This window comes from Canis lupus, chromosome 6 (assembly GCF_048164855.1).
Source record: "Canis lupus baileyi chromosome 6, mCanLup2.hap1, whole genome shotgun sequence".
In the NCBI taxonomy this organism is placed as follows: Eukaryota; Metazoa; Chordata; class Mammalia; order Carnivora; family Canidae; genus Canis; species Canis lupus.
Genome location: NC_132843.1, coordinates 1,707,896 through 1,726,090, shown reverse-complemented (window position 1 = coordinate 1,726,090; position 18,195 = coordinate 1,707,896). Strand labels below are relative to the sequence as shown.

At 53.7% G+C, this 18,195-nt stretch overlaps 1 long non-coding RNA gene across 9 annotated transcripts; it reads left to right on the top strand.

The window, feature by feature from the left end:
* Positions 1-5,777: 5,777 nt before the first annotated feature.
* Positions 5,778-17,570, top strand: LOC140634882 (uncharacterized). 9 transcript variants are annotated; one of them, XR_012032213.1, is made up of 5 exons: positions 5,778-6,021; positions 8,293-8,411; positions 11,083-11,200; positions 12,447-12,622; positions 14,911-15,716. It is a non-coding gene; the product is annotated as an uncharacterized lncRNA (long non-coding RNA). The 9 variants fall into 9 exon arrangements; XR_012032212.1 differs by having other exon boundaries at positions 12,447-12,943; XR_012032211.1 differs by lacking the exon at positions 14,911-15,716 and adding an exon at positions 12,782-13,092.
* The last annotated feature ends 625 nt before the right edge of the window (positions 17,571-18,195 follow it).

The following is an 18,195-nucleotide window of genomic DNA, read 5'->3' as shown; positions in this document are numbered from 1 at the left end:
GTCACAGGTAGCTTAAAGCAGGCCTCGGAAGCAGGAGTAACTTAATCTTTGAGCACAGGAGCTGTATTTATGAGTGGTGGCATGTGAACTAAAACTCCAAGCTCTAAAGCACTTCCCCAGGAGCAGGGCTGAAACAGAAAAGACTTCTTAGCAGCCAGAGAAGATGTCAAAACCCATGCTTCAAAACACAAGCTCTTAATTTGTGGGCGAACCTTAGTCAAAACCTTCAAACTTATACTTTACGCACAGTTGTAACTGCCTGCATGAGCTGACACCCAAATCCAAGGTCGAGTAAACGGAGACAGGAAGGGGTACAAAGATCCAAACTGGTCTGGTCAGTTTGGAACGGGATGAGGGGCTCACCTTCATAGTGCTCTGAGGCCACGACCCAAGAAAATAGCAAGCTTCACTTGCAAGACTGACCACAAGCCACCAGGAAAGCATTCTGTTCTGCTTCAAGGAGTATATGATAGATTCAAGGAAGATTTAGGGGCACCCGGGGGGCTCAGGCATCGAGCATCTGCCTTGGGCTCAGGGTGTGACCCCAAGGTCCTGGGATCGAGTTCCGCATCGGGCTCCCTGCAGGGCATCTGCTTCTCGCTCTGCCTGTGTCTCCGCCTTTCTCTGTGTCTCTCGTGAATAAATAAAATCTTAAAAAAAAAAAAAAAAAGATTTAAGAAAGATTTATATTCAAAAGCAAGCAAAAAAAAAAAAAAAAAAAAAAGCAAGCAATGAACATAGCTCTATCTTTTAATGGGATATACTCATGTATCAGAGCATCAGGTTTCTTCTCGGCTGAGCCAGGAGTGGAGGTTTTACTGCAGGAGGCTGATTCCAGCAAGCTCTCCAGCTGCCTTGAAGCTCCATAGGAGGCAGGAAGAGAACTGGGCCCCGGCCCTGGCGCCCACATCCGTGAGCCTGAGCCATCCAGGCCAGGGACCTGTCAGCACTCAGGCCCCTGGGCCCTGGACCTACTGGGCTCTCTAAAGGTGGCGAGTGCCCCTGAGGAAGTCAGCCTCTGAGTTTAATTTAAATACCCACAGGCCACTTCTGGACAGCACATGACCCTTAAGGGGTTCCCCAGAGCCCTCTGCGGCTCCACAGAGAAACAAACTGCCCTGTTGTCAGGCATTCATTCATTGTACCCGCAATAGGGTTTTTTGTTGCTGTTGTTTTTTGCAGGTTTTCTGTACCTGCAACAGTCATTAAGCACCAACCCCGTCAGAAAAGGATCATCACGTGAAAAAGTCTGATGGGCTATCTGTCCCTCACTTTTTCTCAGTTCTTCCCTCCTTTCATAAGCAGATCTTGAAGCTTCTGAAACCAAGAGCTCTGTCCTACAAGGCTTTTGTTCTTAAGCTACAGCGAGCAGCAGAACCACACAAGAGACACGTTACAGAGGCAGGACCGCCCTGCCCCGCCATTAGATCTGCTGAATCAGAATCTCCTGCACCCTGGGTCCTGCCTGTGAGGCTCCCCACAAAGAATACAAAACCAACGATTGCAGGTGCTTTTCTACCAAAGGTTTGTCATTTAGACCCATAAATAGTGAGCCCTTTTTACAAACTGCTTCTCCGCAAGAACTGTCTGCGAATCCCTCAGGGATCTGCAATACCATGAGCCTTTTCACAGGGACATCTCTAGGGAATTCTCTGGGCAGATGTTTTTCCTACCTTGGATGTGAATAGCTACAGGGGAAGATCTGGGCCCCAGCCCCACCTTTGTGACCCTCACAGAGGCCTGACCGGCTCCCATTCTGTTGGGATCATCGTCCGTAGCTTCAGTGTTGCCAAGCTTGAAGGAGGGCTGAGAACCTGGAGGTTCTTGGGCAGTGAGGGCTGGCTGGGCAGGGCTCTACTTGCAAGGAGGTGAGGAAGGGAGACACCCAAATCAAAGGACACACGGGCCTTTTTTCACCTTGGGAACTTCTCAACTTGGAAAACATGAGGTTCTCCTTGCACCCCTGGTTTGCCTTGAGTGCACTTTAGAAAACGCATAGATTTGGTTTCAACTCAAAGTGGTTCATTGGGTACTTTTCAAGTAAAAAAAAAAAAAGAGAGTTTGAAGGGGTGTTTGGGTGGCTCTGTCGCTTGAGCGACTGACTCTTGGTTTCGGCTCAGGTTGTGATCTCAGGGTGGTGAGGCTGAGCCATTCATCAGGCTCCACACTCAGCGAAGAGTCTGCTTGAGGGGCTCCCCACCCCCTGCCCTTCCCAGCAATCACCTGTGCATGGGTGCTCTCTCTCTTTCAAATAAATAAATCTTTTTAAAAAGTGAATTTAAGCAGTGAGTTAGTAAAAGAAAAATCTGAATTCAAGGTTGTACATTCCAGGTGGCAGGGGTTTTCTCTATTTTTTTAATTTTTAAAGATTTTATTTACTTACTTGAGAGAGCAAGTGAGAAGAGAGAGCATGAGCAGGGTCAAGGGAGAGGGGGAAGCAGACTCCCTACTGAGCAGGGAGCCCAACATAGGTCTCCAACTCAGGAGCCCCAGATCGTGACCTGAGCCCAAGGCAGACACTGAACCAACTGAGCCCCCTAGGCTCTTCAGGTGGAAGGTGTTGAATCTTGGTTCAGTTCAAGTCCCTGTGGTTCAAATAAACTCAACAAGCATTTATTTAGCACCTAGTTTTTTCCAGGGTTGGAGGTGGGACACTTTCTGTTCTTCGGGGAAAGGAGGTAACTAAACAAGCTTACTTCCTAGGAACAGGACCCCCCGGGAACAACGGCAGAGGGCATTGAGTTCTGGGTGAGCCTGGCCTTGGGGGGGGGGGATGTGTGTATTTGGCACAGAACAGTGAATGAGGAGGGGTTTCCTATGCCGCGGATGAGCAGAGAGGAAAACAGAAGGGTCAGGACAGCTGTGGGGTGCATAAAGCCATAGATGAAAGGGAAGGGGTTTGGCAGAGGGGTGCCCGTGGGCTTGGAGAGGAATTTGGGGGCCACACGAGGACCTCATCCTGGGCTTCTGTGACCAAGACTGTCCTCACTTATGGTGTGAATCTCCATCAGTCCAATAAATTCTCTGGGCAGGAAGGGCCTTGTACTCATACACATATTTGTTTAATAGCTTTCTTTAGATATAATTCACACACCATGCAATTCATTCATTCAATTGAATGGTTTTCTTTTTAACATTTTCATCAGCTTTATTAAAGTGTAATTTATACACAATAAAATTCATCACTAAAATTACTTAAAGGTGTGCTATTTGGGAGCGTCGGGGTGGCTCAGTGGTTGAGCACCTGCCTTTGGCTCAGGGCGTGACCGCGGGGTCCTTGGATTGAGTCCCGCATAGGGCTCCCCACAGGGAACCTACTTCTCCCTCTGCCTGTGTCTCTGGCTCTCTCTGTGTGTGTCTCTCACGAACAAATAAATAAAATCTAAAAAAAAAAAAAAAAAAGCGTGCTATTTGATGAGTTTTGACAAATATGCAGAGCTGCCAACCATCACTACAATCAAGATATAGAACATTTCTATCCCCTCAAAAAGTTCCTCATGCCCGTTTGCACTCTATCCCTCCTCCCACCTGTAGCTCCTGGCAACCATTGATTTGCTTTCTTTCACCATTAGGTTTGCCTTTTCTAGAAAGTCAGATAAATAGGATCACACAACATTCAGTCCTTCATGTCTGGCGTCCATCACTTAGGATAATACTCTTGAGATCCATCCACCTTGCATTAATAGTTCTGAATGGCTTTTTGAATATTCACAGGCATGTGTCTACATCACCACCATCAATTTTAGAACATTTTCCTCATCTCAAGAAGAAGCAGCTCGGGGGTGCCCCGGTGGCTCAGCTAGTTGAGCGTCTGACTCTTGATTTTCAGCTCAGGTTATGATCTCAGGGTCCTGAGATCAATTCGAGTTGGGCTCCATGCTGTGAGTGGAGCCTGCTTGAGATTCCCTGTCGCCCTCTCCCTCTGCCCTGCCCCCTCTCCTACCCCTCTCTGGTCCACCTGCCCCCACCAAGACTCCCCACTTCCACACCAACCCAACGTTCTGTGTCTCTGGGTTGCCCTATTCTGACATCTCAAATAAATGGAATCTGACAATATGTGGCTCTTCGCATCTGTCTTCTTTCACCTAGCATCACATTTGCAAGGCCCATCATGATGTTCTAGCATGTGTCAGCACTTCACTCCTTTTTCATTTTAAAAGATTTTATTTATTTATTCACGAGAGACAGAGCCACAGGCAGAGGGAGAAGCAGGCTCCCTGAGGGAGCCCTATGCGGGACTCAATCGATCCCAGGACCCCGGGATCACGCCCTGAGCTGAAGGCAGATGCTTAAGCACTGAGCAACCCAGGCATCCCCACTTCATTCCTTTTTATGGCCAAATAACATTCTGCTGTGTAAGTATACCTTTTTTTTTTTTTTTTTTTGCTTACCCATTGTCAGTTGATGGACATTTGGGCAGTTTCCCCCCTTTGACTATTGTGAATGGTGCTCTATGAACCTTCCTGCTAAGTCATCCCCATTTCAACCCCCATGTTACACATGAGGACACACATTTTCACGTCTCTCGGGCATGTACGTAGGAGTGGCATTGCTGGATCACAGGATAACTCTAACTGTTCGAGGAATGGCCGGATGGTGTGGTATTTATATATTTATTCCAAGAAGAAGATGAATGACAGGATACCAGTGCTAATGAAAATCTGCTGGAGGCCAAGGTGAGCCCATGTTCAGGGGAGGGGGAGGTTACAAAAGCAATCAGCTCACCGCAAGTGGCACTGCCATCTTCCCAATCACAAATGCCAACTAGGAGGAAACAAATAGGGGATCCCTGGGTGGCTCAGCGGTTTGGCGCCTGCCTTCAGCCCAGAGCATGATCCTGGAGTCCCGGGATCGAATCCCACGTTGGGCTCCCTGCATGGAGCCTGCTTCTCCCTCTGCCTGTGTCTCTGCCTCTTTCTCTCTTTGTCTCTCACGAATAAATAAATAAAATCTTAAAAAAAAAAAAAAAAAAAGGAGGAAACAAATACTGAGCCCGTACCTGCGACCACCCATCTAGAGACCCATGACATGTCCTTGTTGCTGCCACACTGCCCCACCAACCAGGGCCCGGGCTGGCTGTGAGTCTCAGGGGAGCACAACAAACACATCTGTGCCCCCAGCCCAGCATCGGAGGGGGACACTGAATCATGGATAAGCTCACTTTCCCAAGGTTGAATCGCTCATAATGATGAGGCTGGGATTCCAAAGCAGCCTATCTGGCCCCAGCGCCCACCTCTCTATGTTACCTCAATTATTCTTTCACAAGGACAAAGATGACATTCTTAATCACAGACAAGGACACTGAGGCTGAGTCAGATACCCTTTCCCAAGGTCCACACCAAGGCCTCCCTTTAGGACGGTGGGGGACAGAGCTCACATGCAGCGAGCTGCAGTGGTTGAGGTACAGGGGTGTACCTTCCTGTAATGCCGCCTCCTCCAAGAAGTTTTTCCTGACTGCTCCCCCAGGTGGGGTTACAGCTCCCCCTTCGGGGCTCCAGTAGCTCCCAGGGATGCTCCCACCATGGCCCTGCTCACTGTGCACGACCACGGACATGTAGGTGGCCAATGCCCACAGACTGAGCTGACCTCATGCCCTGTGCATCTCCAGCACCCAGCCTGGGTTCCTGGCCCAAGCAGGGGCCAAACAAGCACATGGGGGACAAGTGGGTGAACTGCGACAGTGAGGTCCGGGTAACAAGTGACCGAGGGGTGGGCGGAGGGAAGAGCTGAGCTACCCAGAGCAGGAGAGGGTGGGGGGACCCCACGTGGCACAAGGACTTCCCGTGGGGAGCCCTGGAGGCAGCCTTGGGGCCCTGAGCTCTAACAGTCCAGAGAGGCCTCAGGTGGGGGTTCTTCTGTGCCTGGGGCCAGAGCCACGGCAAGGACAGCCAGGGCCTGTGTGAATGAGAAGAAGACGCCCTTCCTCCCTCAGGGACTCGGTCCTGGCCAGGCCCCGTGAGCCGCCACAGATGCCCTCAGCGGGGCCCTTGTGTGGGACACAACCTGTGCACCGTGTGTGAGGTTTTCTGGGGGTGGGGGTGGGGGTGGGGGTGGGGTGTGCATGCGGGGGTGTCCACGGGGAGGTGTGCACAGCCAGGGTAGATGCCATGTGTGCATCTGTGCTGCAGTGTGCAAATCCCCAGCCGGTTGGCCTCCGAGCGAGGAGGGTGGGAGGCAGAGGCACGAGGGTCCCACGTCCCACAACTAGAAACGGGGTGCCTTTCAGAGGAAGTGACATGGTTTCCTCCTGCCCCCGGGGACGGGCTGATGGCAGTCCCCGGCTCTGTCCCCAACCGGCGGATGGTGCGGGCTGGGCAGGCCACACGCTGGCCCCCCTGCGCCAGGCCTGCCCCCTCAGCGCCCAGGCCGCTTAGTGGGGGGAGAGGCGGGAGGGGCTGAGAAGAGGACTCTGGGAGGGGAAGTGTCGCTCAGGGGCTGGAGCTGCCTGGCCTGAGAAGGCCGAGGCCCAGCCGGACACCGGGGGCGGGCGGCTCTGGGGGTGCAGCAGGTCCTGGCCGGGAGCCCCATTCCCCCAGGAAGGGGCCGCAGGGACCCCAGGCGGACTCGACTGCCGACCCCAGGACGCTGCGGCCCCCACGATGGCACCGGCCGTGGGTCAGCGGCCTCCTGCCCCGGGAGCCCAGGGCCACGCAGGGCGCAGAGTCCGGGCCACCTGAGGTCTGGGGGAGGAAGCTGCGGCCCCTGGGCCTCGCGTGTCCCGGGGACGCCTGGCCTCGGCGGGGGCAGGGCAGCTGCCGCTCCCAGGCTGTGACCCTCCGCGGCCACGGAGCCGGGCTCCCGGGGTCCCCGAGACTGTCTGCGCTCTGGGCGCCTGACCCGCGCCGGGGTCCTGAGCCACACCTCGCGGGGGAAGAGAAGAGCCCCCCAAGGGCCGCGCTCGACTGGGGGGCACAGGCAGCCGGCTGGCCTTTCCCCGCGGGAGCTCCCCGAACACTGGCTCCCCGGGAGCTCCTGTCCTGCGGGCCCTGCCCAAGGCGGCGGCGGGAGGGGGCGGGAGGGGGCCGTGGGCTGGGGGGCGCCCGGCCCGGGGCCGCTGTCCTCGCAGCGCCCACGCACCGTCTCGGGGGGCTGGACCCCGCGAGTGGGCGGCAGGGCCCGGCTCCGTGGACAGGAGGGCCGGCAGGTGTGCGGGAGTGGCCGAGGGGCCACACGGACCAGCCCCCCCAGGAAGGTCCCGCGGGAGCTGCGCCCTCACAGCGCGGGGACAGCCCCCCCTTGTGCTGAGGGCAGAGCTCCCATCAGGGAACCCCGAGTCCCCTGCGGTCCGGTGCTGCGCGGGAGCCACGGTCCTTCATCCCTCCTCAGTCCCCTCCTCCCTCCTGGGCCCCGCTGGGGATCGCCCCCCACCTTCCCATCTTACAGATGTGACACCGAGGCCCTGATGGGAAAGGTCCCAGGGTGGCAGCTACCGGGCACCGACTGAGGGCTTCCCGGCATCTCCCCGCAGCGCGGGGTGCTCTCTCCATTTCACAGAGGCTGGGAGCGGTCAGGGAGCCCCAGCTCCCCGGCCAGGAAAACGAGGGCATTCTGAGGGGGCCCTTGCTGGGAACCCCAAGCCCCAAACTTCACTGTCCCACACCCAGGCATCGAACCAGGTACGTCCACTGAGAAAGACAGCGTCTCCCAGTCACGTCTGCCAGGAGAAGCCTGGTGAGGCCGGCAAGTCATTCATCTGAGCTTGTTTCCTCCCCTGTTAAATGGGGGTGATAAGGTAACAGGGATATTCAGGGCTTGTAAGACTTCAGTAAACAGCGCAAATAGGGCCTTCTTTTTGAGGCTCTCATTACTTCTTCTTCAATCCCGTTCCCTCTCCAAAGTGACCTGGGTGTGATATTTTAAGTGATTTCTCTGAAAGCATTCTCAAAGGTTAAGAATGATACAGAGGCTGATTAGGCATCTGACCCTGACAAAGCTTCTGGGCTTCTAAGACAAGCGTCCTCAGTCATTTATTGAGGTGTAACCTACATACAATAAAATGCACCCATCTGAGAGGATGCTGAGTTTTGACAACTATATACACCCACACAGCCACTTCAATGGCCATGGGACAGTCCCATCATCCCGTAGAGTTCTCTGCCCCATCCCAGTCACCCCTTGCCCCCAGCCCTCCTCCCAGACAACCAAAGGTGGGCCTTCTATGGATTATGAAGTAGATTTGCCTCTTCTAGGGTTTACCCAAGGAAGTCATACACTATGTGTTCCTTTGTGCCTGGCTTCGATTCATACACTGTTGCTTATATCAGCAATTTGATCCTTTTCTTCCCACACTAGGACCTAACAAGTGAGTGGGTTGCTGCCAACACGGCTCCTGGGACAGGCTGGGCCTAGGAACCGGTGGGGTCCTGCTCTGATCCGTGACACCTCCAGCGTTGGAGATGGCCTGGCCCAGGGTAGGCGCTCAAGTTGGAAGCAAGTTAAATTGATCAACCATGCAATATCTGTGAAAGGCATAAACCACCAGATCTGGTGGTGAGTCATCTCGTTGCTTTGCGAGCAGCCCCACCAGCGTGGGGAGGAAGGGGGTAAAACCTAAATAGGACGGAGTAGAAAGGACGGTTTTAAGAAGAGGCGTTAAGCCACCGGGGCATAGTCCCCGTGCTCCTTACCCAGCCTAGCCGGCCGCCCCCGCCCCCGCCCCCGCCCCCGCCAGGGATAATTAGAAGCTCGACGCCTCGGTCCCTTCCCCGGGGAGGCGGCCGCGCTCCCCGAGTGAATGGGCTCCGAGGAATGAATGACCACACAGTGGCCTCATTGTTGGCGGCCGGAGAAACTGAGGCCAGAGGGCGGGCGGGAGGGCCGGGTGACTGGAGGCTGGGTCACCGCGTGAGTCAGCGGCGCAGACGGGCGAGATCGCGGTCCTTAAGGTTTACAGGGCGGCCGCCGCCACCGCCTGGCCCAGGTCTCCGCGCCCCGCTCGGCCACCACGGCTGGGCGCCCGGCAGGGACGTCCCCACCCCCCGCGGTGGCCGGGGCGGGGGGACCTGGGCGGTGGGGACGGGGAGGGGGGGAGGGAGGGAGGGAGGGAGGAAGGGGGCGGGGCGGGGGGACCTGGGCGGTGGGGACGGGGGGAGGGAGGGAGGGGGCGGGGCGGGGGGACCTGGGCGGTGGGGACCGGGGGGAGGGAGGGGGCGGGCGGGGGGACCTGGGCGGTGGGGACGGGGAGGGAGGGGGCGGGGCGGGGGGACCTGGGCGGTGGGGACCGGGGGGAGGGAGGGGGCGGGCGGGGGGACCTGGGCGGTGGGGACGGGGAGGGAGGGGGCGGGGCGGGGGGACCTGGGCGGTGGGGACGGGGAGGGAGGGAGGGAAGGGGCGGGGCGGGGGGACCTGGGCGGTGGGGACGGGGGGAGGGAGGGGGCGGGGCGGGGGGACCTGGGCGGTGGGGACGGGGAGGGAGGGGGCGGGGCGGGGGGACCTGGGCGGTGGGGATGGGGAGGGAGGGGGCGGGGCGGGGGGACCTGGGCGGTGGGGACGGGGGGGCGGGGCGGGGGGACCTGGGCGGTGGGGACCGGGCGGAGGGAGGGGGGACGGATAAGGGAGGGATGGGGGCGGGCGGCGGGGCGACAGGGACCGGGGAGGGGGGCTGGGGGCGGGGCGGGGGCCTGGGGGGACGGGGGAGCGGGGCCAGGGCCGCGCCGCAGCTCGGCCTCCTCGGCTCCCGGCCCGCCCGCTGGCGGCGGCAGCTCCGAGCCGGCCGGGCCGCTGGAACCTGAGCCCCGGGGTGGCCCCCACCCCGCCGCGCTCCTACCTGCGCCACCCGCGCGGCGCCCCGGGAGGCGGCGCGGGCCCTGGGAGCGCGGCGCCGGGTAGACGGCGCACGGCCGGGCACTGTCTCCTCCCGGCGCCGCGGCCGCGCCCCCCCCCCGACCGCGGGCGCCCCCTCTCCCCGCGGGCACCTCCGAGCCGGGCCGGGGGCGCGCATAGCCCGGCCGGACCGGCGACCCGGCCCCGACCCCGTTCCCGGCTGCTCCCCCGCAGGAGCCGCGAGCGCCCCGCCCCCTGCAGCCGTAACCCTCCCCTCCCCAGCACCCCGCACCCAGGGATGCTCCCCCTCCTCCCCCTCCCCGCCCAGTGGGACCGGGAAGGGGGGAAGGATGCAGTCACGGAGGGGACCCGGGCAGACGCCGCCTGGCACCCTGTGCCGTGGGGGTGGGGGTGGGGGTGGGGCGGGGGTGAGGTGGCGGCCCGGGGTCACCCGGAGGGGACGCGTCGAAGAGGGCCGGGCGGAACCAGCGCCCTGCGGGTCCCAGGGGGGTGGGGGTGTGCGCTGCGGGACTTGATGTGGCCCAGAATACGTCCTTAAATTTTTAAAAACAGTCTCGCTGTATAGAGAACACTGGAACCTTTAAGTTCCCATCCCCTTGCCTGAGTCCAGAGTGAAACTCCAAACATACTTATTAAGAAACTGTTGCTTTATTTTGACTCGTTTACATAAATTTTCCACTTTGGGGGGGATGGTGGTGGGCTTGTGGAATCCCTAAAATAACTTTTAATGGAGCGAAGCCTTCCATTATGGGAAGCGCCTAGACGCAGGAGGCGTCTGGAGGCCTAGGTTCCCGTCACAGCCCTGCCACCAACTGGCTGAGTGACTGAGGCACATCCCCGCCCCTCCCGGCCAGTGTTAGGAAAGCGGATGCCACCCCCCACACACACACACCTCCACCCCAAAGGAGAGACCAGAGAGCTGTCTGAACCATGAAGAGACTGGGGTTTCCTTCCTCAAAATGTTCTGGTACTATAGAGAGCCACCGTGGAGCTGAGAGTAAAAATAAAAGAAGTGAAGGCAGTTTGCTTTTGTCAACGGTGCCCTCGGTGCCTAACTCTGGTTATAGTAGTGGCTCGGTCAGGGTCACCTTCAGGATCTGTGCAGGTCCATTAATTATATACTGTCCTATCACCATGGGGGAACATCCCATCACTTCAGAACCTTCAGACCTTTGTACAGTTCTCCTGCAGCAGGACATGTGGGGAGGGGCACCAAGGGCCTGGCAGGAGGGACTTTTGCTAGAGGCAAAGAAGAATGAAGGTGGACAGGTGATGTCAGCTTGATGTGTCACATTTCAGGGAGCCATAACAGACCTGACCACGGAGGCCCTACCCACCCAACCACCAGGGCTCGGAGAGGCTGAGTAATGTGGAATGTGGACACCCGAGTGAAGCAGCCATGAAGCTTTACTACCTGGTCAGTCAGTGCTCTGGTAACCTGTCTGGCCCCTTTCCTCCTCTCCTCTGCTCTGCAGGTGTGGGGTTGGGGAGGCGCCAGTGAGAGAGAGCCCACAGTGATTCCATGTCCCCTTTGCCGCCGCCCCCCCCCCCCCCCCCCCCCCAGTGACAAACACATGCATTTCTGTGATGGGCCAGATGTGGCAGTGGGAGAGAAGCAGAGTTTAATCTAAAATGGTGGAATGGAAAAAAAATAAAAATAAAATATAAATAAAATGGTGGAATGGTGGGAAGAATGAAGAGAAGGTGATTAGTGCTCAACTCAGAAGACAGGGGAACAATTACTTTAAAAGGTTTTAATTGGTCTTGTTCTGAAGAACTCACTTGTCCTGTGCTAAAATCCCAGGCCAGCTCAGACCTGCAGCTCCGGATTGCCCAAGTGCCTCCCTGTTTTCCCCTTTGAACACTAGCTCTCAGAGCAAATGCCTCTATCACCCGACCTCTGATGTTTTCTCCCTTTTGAGGTGTGTGTGTGTGTGTGTGTGTGTGCGTGTGTAGTTAGCTGGCTGCTTATCTATCTTTATATAGCAGGTCTCCAGGCTGGCAGGTCAGAGGCTTGGCCAGAGCAGGACCTCTCTAATTTACTCTCCCAGCCCTGCAGCCTGACTCACTTGGGGCAGGTCTACATCACAGTCTAAGTATACTGAATGAGGAAGGTGGCTTCAAGCAAACTGGAAACCATTTCGAAGACGAGAGTAGGCACACAAGTGAACACATAGCTACTCAAACCACAGCAGCCAACCAATGGGGGTTGGGGGGGGTCCTCCACCAAACCCCAAACTAGTTTTAAAGTTGTTTACAGATGATTGGTTTGCACTAGGTAATAAAGCTAGGCTACTTCCCACCACGCGGACTGCTTGCATCTCGAAGGGAGAAGATGGGTTAGATCGACTCTTTGAACAAATGGCCAATTCTAGGGCTGGGGCAGGAAATACTGGAGCCTAGAGCATTTTGTAGTGCCAGGAATTAGGGAAGTGCTCCAAGATCACAAGGATGGAGATGTGTTAGAGGAACCAACCTGAAACAGCTCCTGGTAGCCAAAGCTGCAACAGTGTGAGCAAAAGTAAATAAATAATATATTGGGTTTTCATCCAAAGTATAATAAAATAAGTATCCATGAAGGAATTCATACTGATACCAAGAAATGATTGAGGCATAAATAAGCAAGTGAGGGAGAAGAGTCAAATCTCCTGTATTCCCTCAAGGAAGTGGAGCTTCATTCTCCGCCCCCCTGGAGTGTGGGCTGCACTTAGTGACTTCCTTCCAGAGCATACAGCAGAGAAAGGGTGGTAGGAGAGAATACCTGTGCAGTGGGGAGACCTGGTAAACACTACCCCAGCGAGGTCGCCCAGCGAGGAGGCCAAGGTCAACATTGTTGCGGGTAAGTCATATTATTAGCATGCCTCCCTGATCTGATGTGATGTGACCAGCACGTCACCCCTCCCCGAACCCTACTCTAACCGTGAGGAAAATCATCAGACACACCCAACTGAGGGACATCCTATCATTCATCTGACCGGTACTTCTCAAAACCTTTAAGATGATCAAAAACAAGGAGAATTTGAGAAGTCATCATAGCCCAGCAGAGCCTAAGGAGACATGAAGATTAAATAGAAGCTGGTACCCTTGGTGGATCCTGGAACAGGGAAGGATGTTAGGGAAAACTAGTGGAATCGGAATGAAGTATCAAGTTTAGTGAAAGGTAGTATACTGTTGCAAGTCCTGAGTTCTGGTGACAAATGGCACCATAGTAATATAAAATGTTAACAATAGGGGAGGGTGGCCCGCGTGGCTCAGCGGTTTAGCGCTGCCTTCAGCCCAGGGTGTGATCCTAGAGGCCCAGGATGGAGTCCCACGTCTTCGGGCTCCCTGCACAGAGCCTGCTTCTCCCTCAGCCTGTGTCTCTGCCTCTCTCTCTCTCTTTCTCTCTCTCTCTCTGTGTCTCTCATGAATGAAAAAGTAAAATCTTAAAAAAAAAAAATAGGGGAAATTGAGTGCAGGATATATATATATATATATATATATATATATATAAAATCTTTAAGAAAAAAATAAAAATTAAATTAAAAGAAAAATAAAAATTAAATTAAAAGAAAAAATAAAAAAATATTTTAAAAGAAAAAGTAAAACAAACAAATGGGTCTGGCATGGGTTTTGATACCACAGGACTTAGGGGTCCTAAGGAGAAGGAGATGGGCTGACAATGGAGCCCAGAGAACCTGAGGGAGACTTCGGAAACTCTGTGAGTTGACCAGGCAGGGTAAAATAACTTGGCTTTTAAATCATTTTGTGTGTTGTGTTTTTTTATTTATTCATGAGAGACACAGAGAGAGAGAGAGGCAGAGACACAGGCAGAGGGAGAAGCAGGCTCCATGCAGGGAGCCCGATACAGGACTCGATCCTGGGACTCCAGGATCATGCCCTGGGCCGAAGGCAGGCACTAAACCACTAAGCCACCCAGGGATCCCCCATTTTGTGGTTTTAAAGCAGCTTGCTGCATGTTGCCGAAACCAAAACATAATGCCATCTTGAAATTCTTCTACATGTAAACTTAAATTTTTAGTTGCTTAAAAAGAAAGTACATTAGGGGCACCTGGGAGGTGCAGTGGGTGGAGCTTGGGAATCGATCTCGGGGTTGTGGCTTATAGCTCCACGTTGGGTATAGAGGTTACTTGAAAATAAAATCTTGAAAAAATACATACATATATATAAAGTTCAAAGGCAAGCAAAAGTAATCTCAGGCGTGAGGTGTCAGAAAAGTGGTTATTGGTATTGGGGGTGGCTGGCCAGAAATGAATGACGGAGCTTTGAGGTATTAGTGATATTATGGGTTTTGACCTGGGAGCTGGTTATATGGATGTATTTAGTTTGTGAAAATTCATGAAGATGTTTGCTTATGGTCCATGCACTTTTCTGTGTGCAAGTTAGATATCAATAAAAGGATCATAAATGATAAAATCAACTTCTTATCAAACATTAAACTTTAGAGCTGGGAAAGACCACCGTCCCTCTCCCCCCAGGAGGCAAAACCTAGAGTGGTCGCTAGTTGTGCCTGTCCCTGCTGACCGGGGTTTCCCACTGGACGCCTCTGTGGAGCAGTGGGAACCCTGCAGCCCGCCACCAGGTGGGGGAGAGGACCGTGGGGAGAGCAGCACCACCCCACCCCCGGGGGCGACCTTACACCATACTCCCACTCATCTCTGCCTCAGCTTGCCCCTGGTAAAGAGGATCCCCAACTACTGTGCTGTATCTGTAGATCCCCCAAAAATATCTCCCTGCCATTGATCAGACTAGTCTTTGTCTTTCGGACTCCTCAGATTTTTTAAAAAAGATTTTATTTATTTATTCATGAGATACACAGACAGGCAGAGACACAGGCAGAGGGAAGAGCAGGCTCCCTGCAGGGAGCCCAATGTGGGACTCCATCCCAGGACTCCAGGATCACCCCTGAGCCGAGGGCAGATGCTCAGCTGCTGAGCCCCCCAGGAGCCCCAGGAACTTCTCAGATTGTATTGTGTGCAATAGGTCCCTGGAAGTTTTACACCTGGAAAATCAGGGGTGAGGGAAATGTTGGTGACTCCAGCTCTACTACTGAGTGATGAAGGCTGACCTGGGGCTAAAAGGATGGAGTCTGACCCCAGCTCTGTCTTATCCAACTCTGACCTCCAGGGTTCTTCAGAGGACTGACTTGGGATCCAGCAAAGGGGACACAACTGACCCAGCATCACCAGGCTAATGCTCCCTCACTGTGCTTATCTCTGTAATGTCCTCTTAAGGGTCTGGCTAAACAGGCTGCTGCTGTGACCAGGAGTTTAATTGTTTCCTTAAATAAAGGTTTTTGTTTCCATAATTTCTTTTATTGAAGAAAAAAAAAATCTAGAAAAGTGAAGAGGCACGACACCCAGAATTTACTTGTCATTCCAGCACTCAAAAATGCAGCTACCTGAAAGTTTTCACATTTTGAAGGATCACCTATCATGGCACTACATTCTTGTGTTTTTTTTGTTTTGTTTTGTTTTTTTGTTTTTTTGTTCTTATATTTAATTTTTGTAGCTAAGTTAAGCAGGAGAATGGGAATTCTTGGTTTGCCATTGTTGGGAGTTGAATGGTTCTCCAGAGACTTCTCCGGAGGTCTGGAAGATGGGTGGAGTAGAGTCATGGGTAGGGTGGAGGAATGGGGGACAGGGCCTACACCCGGGACATCCCATGGAGGCTTTTAGAAGGGTTTTTCTCTCCCCGGATTATACTATCCAACTCACAAACCAATCCTTTGGGAACTGGGTTTGGCTGTAAGGTTGGGTTATCTTTTTTTTCTTTAAGTATTTTTATTCTTTTTTTTTTTTTTTTAAGTAAACTCTACCCTCAACTTGGGGTTGAACTCACATCCCCAAGACCAAGAGTTGCACACGCTACCAAAGTCGCATGTTTTATAGACTTAGCCAGCCAGACACTCCCTAACTTTTTTTTTTTTTTTTTTTTTTAGAGCAATGTAGGTTCACCTGCAGCTGAAAGAAGCGCTGTGGAGAGATCCTGCAGACTCTTCACTCAGTTTCCCCCAATGAGAACATCTTCCATTAAGTTTGTCTTTTGGGGGCACGTGGCTGGCTCAGTTGGTATAGGGTGCAACTCTTGATCTCAGGGTTGTGAGTTCTAGCCCCCCATTTGATAGAGTTTATTTAAAAATACAATCTTGTTAAAAATATCTTCTTTTGTGATCTGATGGACTTAAGAAGCTTAGCCCAAGGTCATCGAGCTAAATCATTCCCCTTCTTTTACTGGTAAGAAAACTGAGGGCAGCCCGGGTTTTAGCGCTGCTTTCAGCCCAGGGTGTGATCCTGGATTTCCAGGATGGAGTCCCGCGTTGGGCTCCCTGCATGGGGTCTGATTCTCCCTCTCCCTGTGTCTCTGCCTCAGTCTCTCTCTCTGTGTGTCTCATGAATTAAAAAAAAAAAAAAAAGAAAAGAAACAAAGAAACTGAGGCCCAGGGTAGGCAAGTGAGTTTCCTAGGCTCACAGCTGGGAATGGCAGGCTCTAGGCCCTCGCCCCTGGGCCTCTGGGGCTTTGTGCACAGGGGGTTTCATTTTCTGTTCTCCAGACTGCCTGAGCTGAGTCTGGCCTGGCAAGTAGAAGTTCTTCTTGCCCAGTGGTAAAGCTGTAAAGGTTTATTTTTCACCAGTACTCTGCATCCAGGATAGGCTGGCTGAAGCAGAGTGGGGGAGGAGGGCTCTGCTCTGCGAGGTCCCCACTAAGAGGGTTCCGTCTCTGTGTGTGCATGATTGCCCAAGTCCAGAAAGCGGGAGCACAGTGCCTGTAGGCTGGATCGGCCGCTCGCTTTGCACTCTCAGGTGGAGTGGCTGCACGTGCTTTAAGGGGGCAAGGAGGGGCAGCCCGGGTGGCTCAGCGGTTTAACGCTGCCTTCAGCCCAGGGCGTGATCCTGGAGACCCGGAATCGAGTCCCACGTCAGGCTCCCTGCATGGAGCCTGCTTCTCCCTCTGCCTGTGTGTGTGTGTGTGTGTAAGTGTGTGTCTCCCTTTTTGTGTCTCTCATAAATAAATAAATAAAATTTTAAAAAGGGGGGGGCAAGGAAATGTGTTTCTTTCGCTTTTTTTTTAAGATTTTATTTATTTATTCATGAGAGATGCAGAGAGAGAGAGAGGCAGAGATACAAGCAGAGGGAGAGGCAGGTTCCCTGTGGGGAGCTGGATGCAGGACTCGATCCCAGGACCCCGGGATCACACCCTGGGCGAAAGGCAGACACTCAACCACTGAGACACCCAGGTGTCCCAAGGAAATGTGTTTCAATCTTTGTGAATGGAACCAGAAATATTTGTTGAGCACCACGAATGAATGGCCCAATAACCCTCCATCTATCAGGAGAGACAGGCTTTTTGAATTGGTCACTGGCAGGCTTCTTTGCGATTAGGATGCTTCTTTTCTTTTTTTTTAAATTTTTATTTATTTGTGATAGTCACAGAGAGAGAGAGAGAGAGGCAGAGACACAGGCAGAGGGAGAAGCAGGCTCCATGCACCGGGAGCCTGAAGTGGGATTTGATCCCGGGTCTCCAGGATCACGCCCTGGGCCAAAGGCAGGCGCCAAACTGCTGCACCACCCAGGGATCCCATAGAATGCTTATTTTCTGATTTCACGTTTTTTGATTGTTCTACTGCCTTCTGAGGCCATCTCCCACAGGCCTGGGCCACAGTCCGTTGGTCCTACAGCTGTATGTCTCCGGGGAGAGAAAGCCTGGGGAGACATGCCTGCATCCCCCAGCCAATGAACTCTGGAAGCTTCTCTCTAAAATGCTAATATAATCTGAGGCTGTGTTAATAAAAGGGAGATGACGGTTCTGGAATATCATGTTAATACTTGGACTACTTTCTTTCTTTATTCATTTGACACTCGGGCCTAGGATACTCCAGACCCAAATCACTGCGATCTGGGTACCTTCCAACTTGCAGCTGGAGTGCTGACTAGGTGAGGATCCCCAGAGCAGGGTGACCTTGACGATGAGGGACCTGGGACAATCACCTGACGGAGTGGGCGTGCTCAGTTCCTACTTGGGGACTTGGAGGACATCAGTAAAGTCTTCAAGAGCTGACAGGTGGAAGTACATTATTTTTGCTGTGTGGCTGCTGAAGGCAGAAGGCGGGTGAATGGACGCGAGTGGTAAGCAGGCAAACTTCAGCTCCCTGTGGGGTCCGCCTTTTGACTAGAAAGTCCACCAAGGGAAGAGCAGTTTTCCTTGAAATGCAGGGAATTCACAGTCCCTGAAAGTCTTCAAACAGGCTGGATGATCCCTCTTATGGATCATTTTGAAAGATCTTCCCGATTCTGAGTCCATAATTCCCAAGGAAAAAGTTCCTCCCAGCATCTCTTTCAGGATCTAAAATCTCATCTTTAACTACAAATGAAGTCATCTCCCTCTTAGCCTAGAGTTGGGATTTTTCAGATA